At 32.7% G+C, this 15,222-nt stretch overlaps 1 long non-coding RNA gene across 2 annotated transcripts; it reads right to left on the bottom strand.

The window, feature by feature from the left end:
• Nucleotides 1-53: 53 nt before the first annotated feature.
• On the bottom strand, nt 54-2,715 carry LOC143075221 (uncharacterized). Of its 2 annotated transcripts, none has more exons than XR_012978263.1 (3): nt 2,189-2,715; nt 1,348-1,437; nt 54-605 (listed from the first exon to the last, which is right to left on the bottom strand). It is a non-coding gene; the product is annotated as an uncharacterized LOC143075221 (long non-coding RNA). The 2 variants fall into 2 exon arrangements; XR_012978262.1 differs by having other exon boundaries at nt 1,369-1,437.
• Nucleotides 2,716-15,222: the final 12,507 nt, after the last annotated feature.

Raw genomic sequence — 15,222 nt, 5'->3', positions numbered from 1 at the left:
ATGATTGTGGACTTTCAATTTCTATTTAAAAGACCACACGTGTACAATTTGAGCAGCTGGGGCAATATGCGCAATTGTTTCTCCATAGGCCGTAATGGTAACGTTTTCTTCTGTTGCTCAGCCCATATCGTAAACTTGTATATGTATGATGGCTTGTTTCGAAGCTGAGACATTTTTACATATGTGGTTAAATTTTCGGGGTACGAAGTGTGATTCTTTTTCCGTAATTTAGCAAACCCCGAGTATCCTTTTGCGATGTCGCTCCTCATGGAAAAAAATCCCAATTTTAACACAATAAGTTCTTTGAAATTTTAATACTTTGAACACATTTCATAGCTCCATGGTTTTTACACATTTATTCTGTGTTCCCTTATTGTCTAAATTAACACTAATGGTTCAGCTCAGTCATTTGTTTATCATAGAAATGTGTCAAATATCACTACACAGAGATTTTTTGTTTACACGTGACTTTTGTGTTCCTCATTTCAAGGCGCATTAGGGATATTGTCCCATATTGAAATCCATAATTCTGATTTTTCCAAATATTTTTAGGTGATCTTCATCGGTATGTCATTCTGAATAAATCTGTGTATTTTTGTCCATTTCTGAAAAAAAATAAAGTCGTTTCAGCACTATATGGCAATGACACTTTTATCGCTATATTCATTTATTTTTAATACAACGTGTATCTATAATTAATTTCTTCCAGTATACCTTTACTAGTCAAAACAAGGACAAATCTTCTGATGATAACCTTAAATTACAATACACAGACCCTATTAAAGCATTCTATAACATTTTCTTGTGTCTTAAAGTGCATTTTGACAGAGAAATTATGCAAAAATGTAGATTTCATAAAAAAACCCACACCAAAATAACTATTCTTACTAGTGGACATCTGGTATATAATACTGTGGAAACCCCTCAAAACTACTGGGAAAGTCATTCTTATCATGTAATTAGAATGCAATGAAGTGCAAATTTTCAAAACTTGTCCATTCACATAATTCTATTTGAGAAAAATAGGCTTTTTACATGTATTTCAGTGAAAACCCTTTATCAGTGAGAAATCCACATGAGGTATTAAAGGAAACATTGTGACATCACACGAATTATGGCGTCATTAAATAATGACAGATCAAAATAGTGCTAAATAGAGTTTGCAGTGTTACATGAGAATCAGTTGCCGCAAGATTTAACTCGAAATGTTGAGTCGAAAAGATCAGTAACCAAGCCTTTTCATTTAATAGCAAGACCATAGCAACAGTTTTCATATAAGCATATTTCTAACATACCGACTGTAATTTCATTTGCATAAATACCATAAATAAATAATTTAGAGCTTACCTAATAAATCAAAATGCTTACCAGTTATTCAGGACTTTTTAAAACCTTTAGTTTGTCATCTCATATTTAAAAGTAATGATATGTCTGGAACTGAAATAAGACAAAAAAAATTAACTCAAACTGTGTTATCATTTAATTTAAATAGTTACATAAGTATTATTGAGAGAGAAAAATCTAATTCTTGAAAGTTTTATCACAAAGAAAGAAAAATGCTTATTCCTTGTGGCTTAGCCACCTTCATTTAAACTGTTTATATTAGAAGCAATGAGTAGTAGCTAACTAGCTTAATACATGTAGTTGAATAGCAATATTTTGTTCAAGAAGGTTTGACCCTCCCCCTTTTTCACTGAGAAATGACAATATCTTGTGTTTTGCTCGTGTGCATTAACAATAGTAATTCGTGATTTTCTTAATACATGTACATGTTTTTTTTTCTGTTTATTTGCATATGATATCTACTGACCAGGGTCAAATCATTGGATAAAAGCACATGTATGATGTATCTCACTTTACTCGTGTGAAGTGTGTTATCTCCCTTGATTATCAGTATTCCTGTAGACCAGAGTGATAATTGCATAACAAAGACTATATTGTGTCATGTTTACTTACAATTTATTTATATTACATGTAAGTTTTTTCTTGCCTTTTTCAATTGAATAAACAATTCATTTCGGATCTCTCGGGGGTAAACAAAGTTATGATTGTGCCTAAAAAAAGTGTTCAGCCCCGTGCCAGTAATGCATTTAAAAGTGAAAATTTTATTGAATTTTTGCTGTTCTTTATCAATAATATTTATCTGAAATCATTTATGATAACTAGGTAAAAATAAAAAACTACTAACCATCATTTTAACAATTTTCTGTGGTGTACAATGTGAAATTAGCTTAAGATATCTCTGGATCCTTTCTTACAAGATGGGGCAATATGCGCAATTGTTTCTCCATAGGCCGTAATGGTAACGTTTTCTTCTGTTGCTCAGCCCATATCGTAAACTTGTATATGTATGATGGCTTGTTTCGAAGCTGAGACAATTTTACATATGTGGTTAAATTTTCGGGGTACGAAGTGTGATTCATTTTTCCGTAATTTAGCAAACCCCGAGTATCCTTTTGCGATGTCGCTCCTCATGGAAAAAAATCCCAATTTTAACACAATAAGTTCTTTGAAATTTTAATACTTTGAACACATTTCATAGCTCCATGGTTTTTACACATTTATTCTGTGTTCCCTTATTGTCTAAATTAACACTAATGGTTCAGCTCAGTCATTTGTTTATCATAGAAATGTGTCAAATATCACTACACAGAGATTTTTTGTTTACACGTGACTTTTGTGTTCCTCATTTCAAGGCGCATTAGGGGTATTGTCCCAGCTATATAACGTTGTATATATAGGTTACGGATTTAAGATCATGAGCAAAAAACATTGAGGTATATATCTCTAAACAGTTTTAGCGTTTCACTTATATATCCTTTATGTCGTACAGAGAAGGTGGACAACCCCAATCCATGCATATCAAATTTCCTTTTTTGTTATATCAATTCAATAAATTGTTACATCACATAATTATAATCTGTTATATCAAATTGATATATCTGTTATATCAAATAATTATAATCTGTTATATCAAATTGATAATCTGTTATATCAAATAAATAATTTGTTATGTCAAATTAATAATCTGTTATCATGATATCAAGTTAATAATCTGTTATATCAAATTAATAATTTGTTATATCAAATTGATAATTTGTTATATCAAATTGTAAAAAGTAAATTAACATGGCCCTAAAAGGCTTCCGTACAAATACATAGTTCACCATATGTAGCCTCCTACTACAAGCCAAAAGACTTTTTTATTTCTAGGATTTCTATTAATGTCATATAATAAATACACCTTTTTAAAAATGCCAATGTTGATTGGTCTTCCATTTTGTCTTGTAAGTAAAATAACAGAAAATGTTTTTAAAATACCACGACCAAACTAGTGCAAAATAGATCCTTAAAATAGTCTTGAACGAATAGCATATTACAAGGGGGAACTTTGTCAAATTGTATAAACATAAATGTTATTCATATATCAAGACAAATTAAGATTTTAATCTGCTTCCACATTGGCTTGATTACCGGATATTCATATGTTTAATTAATGGGTTTTTTTCTACAACTTTCTGTCCTTTTGTCGTATCGCTGTCAATTTGTATTAAAATTTTATCGTTATCAATAAATATTTAATTATTTACGAGAAATATGCAATTTACTATCATTGTCTAACTCAAAATACGGCAAATAGTTAAAAAGCCCTATTGACAAACTCAACAAAAAGCTATGAATACAAATATGTATATTTCTTAGAATTGGCGGTCATCCTTTAAAAGTTATGGTCATCCTTTACAAATTATGGTCATCCTTTACCAACTAAGGTCATATTTTAACCAATTATGGTCACTCTTGTTATGAATCGCTGATCCTGTTACGGTCATCTCGGTTATGATTTACGGTCATCTTAGCGATTTTTTCAAATCCAATTTCCTGTTTCATACACATTTCTCAGTAGTAATTGTGATTTCCGTGTGAATCTTTTATAAATTTACATCGAACCAATGTATGCTTTGTAAAGAAATGGTATAGAAAGCCTTTAACATACAATATAGATACTGACCTAATTTTTCATCCGACATCTTGGGATGACCGTGAATGCAGTTACGGTCATCAGCTTTACCCCCGTGAAGTCCCTGGCCTTGTCAGTCTTGCATGATTTTTAATTTTAGTTTCTTGTGTATAATTCTGAGTTTAGTAAGACGTCCATTATCACTGAACTTGTATACATATTTGTTTAGGGGCCAGCTGAAGGACTTCGTTGCAGGAGTTTCTCGCTGCATTGAAGAATGGTCGGGTTGTTGTCTTTTTGACACATTCCCCATTTCCGTTCTCAATTTTAATTTTACTTGTAACTACAACCGGAAACTACATGTGAAATATACTATTGGTATCGGTATCGGATTCGACCCGGAACATGTTATTAATGTGGGAAACAAAAGGAGATTTAATGGTAGAATTTTAAAACAACACCATTGTCTTATATTAGTTATGTATAAACTGAATTCTTTAATTTCTCGTTTTACGTCTTGCCAGCTAACAAACTGGACCACGTTATCTTAGTAGTATAGATAGTCTTTGTTAGACGAGTTATGTAAATCCTTGTAGGCTTTATATATACTAGAACACACCCGTAAAATCGCGGGCATTTAGAGAAGAAGGGTGAAAGATACCAGAGTGACAGTCAAACTCATAGATCGAAAATAAACTGACAACGCCATGGCTAAAAATAAAAAGACAAAAAATAGACAAATAATAGTACATAAGACACAACATAAAAAACAAAAACTAAAGACTAAGCAACGCGAACCCCACCAAAAACTGGGGGTGATCTGAGGTGCTTCGGAAAGGCAAGTATATCCTGCTCCACGTCGTGTTGCTCACGTTATTACAAACCCGGTAAATAGTCTAATTCGTTTGGTCACATTGAGCTTGGTTGAAAGTATGTAAACTGTTGTAGGATGATTTTTTGTAAAAGATTTTATGTCTGCAGAATTTCAGAAAAAGTATCAAATGTCCTAGGTTCTTGGAGACAGGACAATTTCTTAAGCCCTCTCCCTTTTTTTCAAAGTCCGTGTTTTTGGTTTCAGTCTGTTGAAAGCGCTTCGAACGCATGAAATTATAACAATATTTTTTACCTACCTTTCAGTCACATCAATATTGTTTTTATTATGTACATCTTAATATGAGACAAATTTACGACATACGTTCTCCACCGTATAACCTTTGTTCTTTAAGACAGACAAACTCATCTATTCTATGTAAAAGTTGTCTGTTTTTAGAACCCTAGATAAAGCCTTACGAGGACATGTACATATTACACTTTGTTAAGAATTTTTAAAAATAAGAAAGAATGCCTAGTAAAAATTTATGCAAATTCAGACCAAAAAGGGTCTTTTCCAGAATTTTTTACTTTTTTAGTGTCTGTCTGTCAGCCCGGTTCATGAAAGTTTCGTCGAATTTCGCATATGAAATTCTCGATGCTTTATTTCAAACAACTATAAAATACAGCTTCCATAAATGTGTGTCAATTGACCGAAAACCTATATATATTTGATATATAATGACCATGAATATATAAATTTTCGGCAATTTTTTTTCAGGACCTACATATTGGAGCACCCTGCAATCTATTAGCATTATTCATCTGAGCATCTGATATCGTGTGACGCATTTTAACATCGTTCTCTTTTTTAACTATGTATTGAACATATTAGATAAATAATATATTGGAAGATATTTGACAGGTAATTGTATTTAGATATATCCAATACTAAATGAGTGTATATCATTATCACTTATACTTACCCTTGTTACCTTGCCTAAGTGAAGTGGCAAATCAAAGTTTCTTATTTTTAAAAGAGTTTAATAGAACGACTTACTTAATGGCTGACATGCTTATTTAATCTAAACTAATGAAAAGGTAGAGAAAAATGCCAAAGGGCAGTAGAACATAAAAAGAGGCTGTCCAAGTAAATATCAGGCAAATCCTATGATATGGGTGGCACAACATAATTTTTTTCCCACTGAATTTTTGGTTCCAATGCAATGTTTATATCATACAAAGGATATATATGTCAAAGATATTTTTGAATCAACAGTGGATGGCTCAGAAAATGATTTTAAAGTTCACTAACAATGCAACAAAATTTTGTACAAAATGAAGAGTTATCTCCCCTTTTCAATGAATTTTCAGTGCTTTCTATGTATCTTTTTTCTCTTTATTTGTTGCAGTTAATAAAAAAAAATAAAATTTAACTGAGAAAGATTGAAATAGATGAAAAAATTTTGAAAACAAAATATGTCATGCGCCATCCACTGCCTGGTTTTTCCATGGACACCCTCTTAAGTATATGAACTATCTCAAGATAATAACTAATCTTACGCAGAAATAATTTTCTATCAACGAATTTACATGTAAAGCTCGTTATCTTGATCTATCACATGTTTTCTAACGACAACCTAGACATAATAAGTGTTTTCATGGTGATATAAAATAATCGGCTGAAACTTATCAGAAAAGTTGAATGATATCGTACATGACTTTGTAATAAATCTTAATTGTATGTGTCGTTTTTATTGATTTTTTTCTTATTTTGGGAAATTTTTGTTCTAAAAAGAATGATTACTAGCATTCCTCCCTTTGTATCTTTTTTGATTTTTTTGTTTGTTTATTACTTAAAAGTTTTTTATTTTTCAATTTCATCTTATTTTATTAGAAATTCTTTTACAAGAAAAAAATAGATGGGTATACTTACCAGAAAATGGATACATCAAAACGATGCATCCTACCAATTTCTTTAAACAACTCTTTTCATCATCATCATCATCATCATCTCCCCGACTTGAGCAGCAACATATGGAACACAAAGCATCGATTGAGGTGACTGTAATGATTACCAAGGCTGCAACTTGAAGACCAACTACAACAGAATCTAAACCTGTAAAAAATGTGTGTTATTATAAATCAACATTAGATATAAGATATAACAACATTTTCATTTAATTTCATAATACATGAGTCTCCAGCTAATTTGATATTGCATTGTAAAAAATACGATGCATTGTGTTATGAAATCAGTTTCTCAATTATCCACAAATTCTGTATACAAACATTTTATATGGCTCAGAAACTTAACTTCAGACCGAAACAAAGATACTTTATTTAAGTACAAGATATCTTATGATTTACAGGTTAAAATAGTTCTTTTTCACTATTTTGGCAAATGCATTTCGTCTAACATTTGTATTATGTATTGTCGTCTTCTTTTTTGTGTATATTTTCTACTGTTTTTCCATTTCTTTAATATTCAGATATATCTGCTTTAGAACATCGTTTAAATCTTTGATATTTAAAAAAATTTGTATACGTAAATTGGAGTAGATATTTCGAGAAAGTCTGTACAGCTTGTTTTCGGAACCTGCCATTATACTTTAGATTTGAATAATAATATACATGTAGATGTTATTACCACGTACACGTATTTTTAAACTAGGCAATATAAATAAACAATTTTGAAAAAAGGATAGTGATGCACGTGCAAAATTAGTTTGCTATACGATAATTTGGTATCCTACCTTTTAAACCATAAGGACAAGCATCAGACTTGGAAACTATTCCTCGATAGCACTCTAAGGTCGGATCATAACTTTCAATTTTGACCCATTTCGTGGAAAAAAATCCAAAAAATTGTAAAAGACTACCAGGTAGAAAGCAAACGAGCCCACAACACAACGTTGCAATGCCTTCGCCCATTTTCTTAGTTTAGACAAGTAGGGAAAGTGAAAAAATACCAAAAACTTCCTGTTTGAGTAAACGAGTTTTGTTGCTCACCTGGATCATCTCCAAGGACATGATTTCAGATAGTCGCCAGATAAAAGTGCTAAAATATTCCAAATATATTATTGTCTTGCAAATTAATAATTCAACTCATTTAAATCCGTAGTTAGATAATACAATTAATTACACAATTCTATATTAATATTCTTGTAATTGTTATAAAATACATCAAATAACATAGTTGCAAACATAATCTCGATTTATATTCAATTTTTAGACATTAATTTTACCTTTTTTGTAGCGTTGATACATTCGTGTGACGGACAATTCGTAATTCTATTATGCTGTTTTTTTAAACTCCTAAATTATTTAAGGTATTCGTTGTTATTCTATGGTTAACATGTCGAAATGTACTATAACTTTATTATTTATTTGTTTTTCTCTGTCCCGAGTGTTCTTGCATTTATTTGTACTGTATCCCTGTCATGTTATGATGTCATTTTAGCGATATATTTAACATTGCCATAAAAGCGCGAGGTTTTGCTAGCCACAAAACCAGGTTCAACCAACCATTTTTTCTTAAAATGTCCTGTACCAAGTCAGGAATATGGCAGTTGTTATCTTATAGTTCGTTTCTATGTATGTTGCATTGTCGTTTTTTTTTGTGTTGCACTTCAGTGTTTCTGTTGTTTCCCTCTTATAGTTGATGTCTTTCCCTCGGTTTTAGTTTGTAACCCGGATTTGTTTTCTCTCTATCGATTCATGACTTTTGACCAGCGGTATACTACTGTTGCCTTTATTCATGCAACCTTTCAGCACGTGGTCTGCATGCTCATTCATCTAAAAGAAAAGACTGTTAACACCCGGAATAATCATTAACCGATCTATCAACAAAAAACTACACTTCTTATACATATTTAATTATGATTTACATTTAATTTTAACCTATATCATGATATTTTCGTGTTACAATTATTCTTCTCCTTTGCTACAATGCATCTTTTGGTAAAAGTCAAATAAAATTAAAAATTTGCACCGCTTCAAACATGACATAAATGTAACTGCTTATATATAGACCATTATTAGTCTAATAAAATATGTTTTTACGGTGTTTATATATCTCAACTTGTACGATTCGTTCGTGTATGTAACAATGTTTTAGATTTTAACGAGAGAAAGTTATGTATTACTGAAAAATTATTACACCAGGGTTTTCGATATCACAAACTAGTCAAAACATTTACTAAATTTTATCTTCGGTATAAGAATATCATTCGTAAATATAGCTCAACATGCAGACTTCTTATACGTTCAGGTATTTTACATCCAATTTTTTATGGAAATATTCTTTATAAAGCACAAAAATGTCAGTATTCACCCCAGAAACTAACAAAACCTTTAAATAGACTTATTAAGAAGGGATATAGTTACGATACTGTTGTCAGGTCATTAAAGATTGCATATTTTGGCGTTAATATTGATTCACTTATAGGGTCTTTGCATCGGAACTAAACACATTTATTAAAAAAAACAGTTGTTGGCATGACACGGGTTATGTTCTTCTCATATATGTTATGATGGTATGATACTAAACCCCTAACGGGAAGGTTTGTGCCTGATATTCATATGATGAAATCATAATCTTTCAATCAGTTTAATTGAAGTCTGGAGCTGGCATGTCAGTTAACTGCTAGTAGTCTGTTGTTATTTATGTATTATTGTCATTTTGTTTATTTCCTTTGGTTACATCTTCTGACACTAGACTCGGACTTCTCTTGAAGTGAATTTTAAATGTGCGTATTGTTATGCGTTTACTTTTCTACATTGGCTAGAGGTATAGGGGGAGGGTTGAGATCTCATAAACATGTTTAACCCCGCCGCATTTTTGCGCCTGTCCCAAGTCATGAGCCTCTGGCCTTTGTTAGTCTTGTATTATTTTAATTTTAGTTTCTTGTGTACAATTTGGAAATTAGTATGGCGTTCATTAACACTGAACTAGTATATATTTGTTTAGGGGCCAGCCGAAGGACGCCTCCGGGTGCGGGAATTTCTCGCTACATTGAAGACCTGTTGGTGACCTTCTGCTGTTGTTTTTTTCGATGGTCGGGTTGTTGTCTCTTTGACACATTCCCCATTTCCATTCTCAATTTTATTTTAGGACAATTCATCAGTGCTTTTTCTTTTGAGAGCCTTATTAACATGCCATTGGTAGGATATGAATCTTGTATAAATGACGAAGACCGACTAAGGCTAATTTGAGGGGTGGTCGGAGGGGTCCTGATCCCGAAATCCCGGGCTTAAAAACATGAAATCCCAAGATGCAGAATTTAAAGAAATTCATATCCCGAAATCCCGAAATCGAAAAATATATTCCCGGATCCCGTAAGGATCAATCCCAAAATCCCGAGCTTAAAAACACCCGATCACGACGTCCCGAAAAAGGTCCTGCCTCCCTCTAATCTCTACCCTACTTTCATTTTTGCAAAATCACTACTTTCACTTTCAACAATAAATTTTTATGCCCCATTTATGGGCATTATGTTTTCTAGTCTGTGCGTTCGTTCGTCTGTCCGTCTGTCCCGCTTCAGGTTAAAGTTTTTGGTCGAGGTAGTTTTTGATGAAAATGAAGTCAAAACAACTCGAAACTTAGTAAATATAATGCCGATGTGGTATCCGTGTACTATGGACACATTCTTGATTCCACATGTTTTACTTATTTTATGCAACTGGTATGACCCCTTAAATAGTAAATATTTCAAAGAAAACAGTAAACAGAATACAGAGAGTCTCTATATATTAAAGTAATTTAATCGTAGTTTACATGTAGATAAACGCGAAAAATAATTGTCCTCTCTAAGGAGGTATAATAGTTGTGGTTCTTGCGATCTAAACACCATGATATTGAGAACGCTCTGATTGGCCTATTTATTTTTCATTTTTGTTATCTATCATACGATTGGTTGTACTTGTGCATGTTTCAAACCGGAAGTCGTATCTATTTCTAAAAGTCAGTCTGATGACGGAATCAATATCCGGACTCCCTTTTTGTCGTTTTTCTCCAAAATGACAAATGCGACTATGCAAGTTACCTATAGAACACAGAGGCGTGATGATTAATTTATCGTGAAAGGAAGAGAAGCGACACACAAACTGAGGTCTTCTCGTTTAATAGTATAGATACGATCACACGTGCTTCTCTGTCTGTTTATATTTAGTATGTTTAAATCAGGTTATATGACCGTCGGTAGTCCTTGGAGGTAATATCGTAGGATAATCATATGGCGTCCAGTATAAAATACGTATGAAATGCTAATACCGAGTATGTGCATTGTTTATATTTTTTTTAATAAGACTTTTTTTCTAATTTGGATGTACGTTTTAGGAAGTCCTTAATCAAATATGAAAATTTGGGTCGAAATGGTAAACATGAATTAGACAGCTAATGTCCTTGAACAGTAAACGACAGACTGATGGACATCTGATTATAATATGGTCTCCGCCGATTAATAGATGAATTGCTTGATTAATTGCAGTTAGCTTGACGTTTAGTTGCAAGTATTTAATAAAAATTCTAGACTACACCAATACACAAATTTCCGAATTGAAAGTGGATTGACCGAGAACAGGTTGGGAGGTTACGCCTGTCGCTTAGAAAGGGAGTATGTTTCATATAATATTTGCCTAGAAACATACCACCTATGAACCCTTCAAAAAGTTACTGAATGAGTTCTTTTACGTTTAGAGAGCATTCTATTGCATCGTTCACTTTTGGGTGTATATCAAATGATGACATGAAAAGGTATGATTAGGTCACATCCGCTGTTTGAATTTTTAAAGTTGAAAATCATAATGTAATATAAACCTATAAAACAAATCTGTCAAATGTCGACCAAAATCAATCTTCAGGATAGAGAAAATTATAACTACCCTCTAATTCATAATACTTTCATTATTTTAATATTTTCTAATAATATATCATGCTGCCTTAGTTGACCACGCCCCTAAATAGTCATACTTTATATATATTTTTATTTCCACAGCAAAGTTTGGAGCCAGGTGAGCAAATATTGCAACCTAAAATTTATAGTTTGATAAAATTCGCGGGTTATTATGATTAAAAATACGTCGACTAAAATCTCTCGCCGAGAAATCTTAATATTTGAGCCAAGGACACATAAATATTGAACTTATGTAATATTAAAATGCTTTGAACAGCACATTGAATGAATAGTGGTTTTATGTCAATACTAATACGTATTAAAAAAGTGGATTATTACATTCACATTTTTGGCGGTGTCAGTTTATTTTCGATTTATGAGTTTGACTGTCCCTCTGGTATCTTTCGTCCCTCTTTTATTGAAGATGTGTTTGCAAGTGCAAAATAAAAAACATCACGAACATTTCAAAATTTGTTTATCATAGTGTGGGAACGAAACTGTACGGTTTTGTAATGTTTTGGTCAATTGGGAGACTGTCAAGCGGGCTCCGACATTCGAAAAAAAAGAATAAATTGCTTGATGGAAAGTTTGATGAACTCAAATGTTACTTTATAGTCCAGTCAATCTAGCATTAATGTGACCCTAACCTTGAAGTAATTACAACAGAAGATTTTTAAGTTTTAATCTTTAGCATTAAATCGCGGGCAATTAGTGCGCGGTTGAAAATATGTAAACGTTATAGGATTAATTTTCGTAAAATATATTATGACTGACTTATTTTAGGAAAGGTATCAAAAGTCGTAGCCTGCGGGGTGCCGTGTTGACAGGACAATTTTGTTTTAGTCCTCCCAGTTCCTCTCTTTTTCAAAATACGTTATTGCTTGTTTTCTGTATACTATGACCATACATATACTAAAAATAAAGTGTATTTACTATCAAATTCCTAGTCTTCTATCCACGGCAGTCACTGATATAGTATATATAGTGACTTTATATGAAATATCACTGACCACATCATTGACCGCCGTGAATAGTAAACTTGGAATTGATTGTATATAACGAATACATTTTTCCTATAGTATATTTATGTTGATAGTATACAGAAAACTGTGTAAATAATTGTTCTGTCACAAGTACTTTTGAAAATTGTATGCTATTTTAAAACAGTTTTAAACGGATGTCTTCTTTCTGACATAAAGTCCGTCTGATGACGGAAACAATATCCTGACGCCTTTTTTCTCGTTTTCTCCCAAAATAACCCAAACTGAATAATCATAAGAATGGATGACAAATGCAACTATGCATGGTACCTATAGGACGCAGGTGATTAATTTATTGTGGAAGGAAGAGAAGCGACGCACAAAATGAGATTGATTGATATATTGGTGGTTGCTTAACGTCCAGTGGCAAATATTTCATGCATATTCAGGACGAGAACAAGTTCACAATAAATACAATAGGTAGGTTGTTGTAAGAGAGGCAATCTAGGATGATGGTCGGGGAAATTTGGACTGCCACTGAAAAATGAGGGTATATTGGATAGGGACAGAAATTTTGCCTTGCAACAGGCCACCTACGGACCCCTCAAAGAGTTGTTGCAAGGGTTCTTAACGTGCAAAGAGCGTGGCACTCTCTTTACACGAGGCATCGGATTTAACGTCCCCTTCTGACGGACGTGACTGCGAACTTGATACATCCCGCACAGCCAAACGGACGCCCCACTTCAGCAAGCGTTTTACTGCCGGTCGGGAGAAGACCAAGTGACCATATTTCTATCCCCCAGTCACCCTTGGGGGTCGCACAAAATGAGGTCTTCTCGTCTAATAGTATAGAAGATACCCCAAATATAAACAGAAAAAAAAAGTCCCATAAAATCTAACTTGAGGAAGACTTTAAATTCCTATTGAGATTTGCATTGAAAAGGAGAGATAACTCTGCCAAAATGGCAGAAATATCAATCAAAATTGATACAAAATTATAAATTTACCACGTCTATTCAACGGAATGTATTGATTCGTGATATTTAAGAGTAAAACAAACAACTGTAAAGGTGTTTTCATATCTTTTATCAAGCTACTTCAATTTAGATTTCATAATTTATTTGTCGAGTTTTTTCAACATGTCAAGGTAAAGAAACTCAAATTTAATAAAATTAATTATCAAAGCAAATATTCTTCTTTTTGTGGTTTAAAGTTTCTTCAAACAAAAAATATGCTGAACAAATATAATATATAGATATAAACAATACCAAATTTTCACATTATTTTTCTTAATTGGTCACAAAGCCACAAATTTGCAAATTTCGGTAATTGAAATGCACAAAACAAATTTAAAAATACCAATTTCACTTCTGTTTTTTACATTTCATGACGAGAAGACTATATCAAATAGTCAAATACGAACTCAAAAACCCCATCAAAGTATCATACTTTACATAAATTTTAGGAAAAAATTAAGAAAAAACTGACAAAAAAAGACTCATTCTTGCGGAGTTATCTTCCTTTCCAATGTCAATTTCCATAGAAAATTAAAAAAGCTGATTTTGAGTTTTACTCACCAGCCCAGTAGTCATCACTTCGGTGTTGACATGAATATCAATTATGTGATCATTTTTATAAATTCCCTGATAGAAAACTTTGAATTTTTCGAAAAACTAAGGATTTTCTTGTCCCAGGAATAGATTACCTTAGCCGTATTTGGCACAACTTTTTGGAATTTTGGATCTTCTATGCTCTTCAACTTTGTATTGTTTGGCTTTATAACTATTTTTATATGAGCGTCACTTATGAGTCTTATGTAGAAAGCGTTTGGCGCACGAAATTATAATCCTTGTACTTTTGATAACTATTTACACCACTGGGTCGATGCCACTGCTGGTGGACGTTTCGTCCCCGAGGGTATCACCAGCCCAGTAGTCATCACTTCGGTGTTGACATGAATATCAATTATATGATCATTTGTATAAATTCCCTGATACAAAACTTTGAATTTTTCGAAAAACTAAGGATTTTCTTGTCCCAGGAATAGATTACCTTAGCCGTATTTGGCACAACGTTTTGGAATTTTGGATCAATTATGCTCTTCAACTTTGTATTGTTTGGCTTTATAACTATTTTTATATGAGCGTCACTGATGAGTCTTATGTAGACGAAACGCGCGTCTGGCGTACTAAATTGTAATCCTGGTACTTTTGATAACTATTTACACCACTGGGTCGATGCCACTGCTGTTGGACGTTTCGTCCCCGAGGGTATCACCAGCCAAGTAGTCATCACTTCGGTGTTGACATGAATATCAATTATGTGATCATTTTTATAAATTCCCTGATACAAAACTTTGAATTTTTCCAAAAACTAAGGATTTTCTTGTCCCAGGAATAGATCACCTTAGCCGTATTTGGCACAACTTTTTGGAATTTTGGATCAATTATGCTCTTCAACTTTGTATTGTTTGGCTTTATAACTATTTTTATATGAACGTCACTGATTAGTCTTATGTAGACGAAACACGCGTCTGGCGTACTAAATTATAATCCTGGTACTTTTGATAACTATTTAC

Source organism: Mytilus galloprovincialis, chromosome 1 (assembly GCF_965363235.1).
Source record: "Mytilus galloprovincialis chromosome 1, xbMytGall1.hap1.1, whole genome shotgun sequence".
NCBI lineage: Eukaryota > Metazoa > Mollusca > Bivalvia > Mytilida > Mytilidae > Mytilus > Mytilus galloprovincialis.
Note: the sequence above shows the minus strand (reverse complement) of the source record. Positions and strands in the feature narration are given on the sequence as shown.